Source organism: Plectrocnemia conspersa, unplaced genomic scaffold (genome assembly GCF_051122295.1).
Source record: "Plectrocnemia conspersa isolate PC_06_02 unplaced genomic scaffold, ASM5112229v1 ptg000005l, whole genome shotgun sequence".
NCBI lineage: Eukaryota > Metazoa > Arthropoda > Insecta > Trichoptera > Polycentropodidae > Plectrocnemia > Plectrocnemia conspersa.
This window is the reverse complement of record NW_028277169.1, coordinates 22787503-22789211: the sequence shown is the minus strand read 5'-3', so window position 1 is coordinate 22789211 and position 1709 is coordinate 22787503. Positions and strand designations below refer to the sequence as shown.

General features: G+C 21.6%; 1 non-coding gene across 1 annotated transcript; it reads left to right on the top strand.

The window, feature by feature from the left end:
• Positions 1–1210: 1210 nt before the first annotated feature.
• TRNAF-GAA (transfer RNA phenylalanine (anticodon GAA)) lies at positions 1211–1283 on the top strand. Its single transcript has one exon. It is a non-coding gene; the product is annotated as a tRNA-Phe (tRNA).
• Positions 1284–1709: the final 426 nt, after the last annotated feature.

Sequence of the window (1709 nt, the reverse complement as noted above, 5' to 3'; positions counted from 1 at the left end):
TAGATGTATATTACACCTTTTTACATTATTAACTATATCATTAATATATAATATAAGTAACAATGGTCCTAATTTAGACCCCTGTCGTACACCGAGAGATATTAATTTTTCATTAGAATATGCATAATTTATATTAACTTTTTATTTATTTTTAATAATTATTAAACCATCCTAAAACTATTATACTTTTACCGATATTCTTTAATTTCTTCAACATTATTCTTCTCTCTATTGTTTCAAAAACACTCCAAGAAATCTGCTCCAATGATTTTTTTTGTATCCTTGGCCAAGATAATTAAGAATCTTAACCTATGGCACGTTTTATATAATCGAGATATATATTGCTAACAGTTTTATATCTTATATAAAGCGTTTGGCTTATCACGAACCTCAATGTTTTTGAATGGAATCTTCGGATTATTTCGACTTTAAAATATTTAAATTTATCACATTTTAAAATAACATATATTATATTATCTTCTTATTACTTTTTTATAGTAACAGTTTGATTCTCTGTTTTTTTTTTGTGAAAATTATATGATGTTGCACATTATAATTTTCCATATAGTTCCAGAACTTGTTTATGCTATTTCTCTGTTATTTCGAAGCAACTACAGTATCTTCATATGAACATGTGTGAACTGTATCATCCACAAATGTCCTATTACATTACCTTGTGAAACTTTTAATGTCAAATATCAATAGGATTGCACAACTTCTTATTGCTGACATTGCAGTATCATTTGAAACGAGACTTTGGTATTAAATATTAAACATTATTTATGTTATAGGATTTATTTTAATATGTAACAGAAACTATCATATCACACATGTTTTTATTCATAGACATAAAAATGATTATAAAAATTTAAATGATCTTTTAAACTTGAAAACCAAATTTCTGCTCAATAATTGGTTTGTTTTTATGTAGTAATTATTTCAGACTATACGAGATTATTCAAAGATTTTAAATAATATTATAGTAATTATTTAAATAGCTTTTCACTAAGATAAAAAAATGTTTTAATTTAATAAGTACAGCGTTAAAAATAAATATAAATAATTTATCTTTTTTTATGATGGTATTTTATAATTACACTTGTTTGTTTTTATATTGGTAATTGTTAATTTTTTTTATAAATTAATCAATATCACTTTTACTTTTTGTGACCAATCAACTCGAAGAAAAACTTTCATTGATGCTATATCTGCCGAAATAGCTCAGTTGGGAGAGCGTTAGACTGAAGATCTAAAGGTCCCTGGTTCGATCCCTGGTTTCGGCATTTATTTTTAATATTAAATTATTATTTTTACAAAATAAATATAGTTTATAAATCAATGAAGGTTAAGAATTATATATAAAATAAATTAATGTATAAATTATCTAGATAAGAAACATATTTTTAGAATGAAATTATGTTATTTAAATATTATTTATTAAATAAATTTTGATAACATAAAGAAGAAAATTATTACTGACTAATTTACAATAAACAGTAGAAAAGTAACACAAAAAATAATTAAAATTTTAATTTATATATGTTTAAAAAAATTAAATAATACATAAAAATGTTAAAAATTAATAAATATTTTACTGGAAAAATATAGAGTAAAATTATATTATTTAATAAAAAAAAGTTTATTATATATATTTAGAATCCTTAAAAATGTTTTTATGTAGTCTACACATACTTACAACATTATAATGA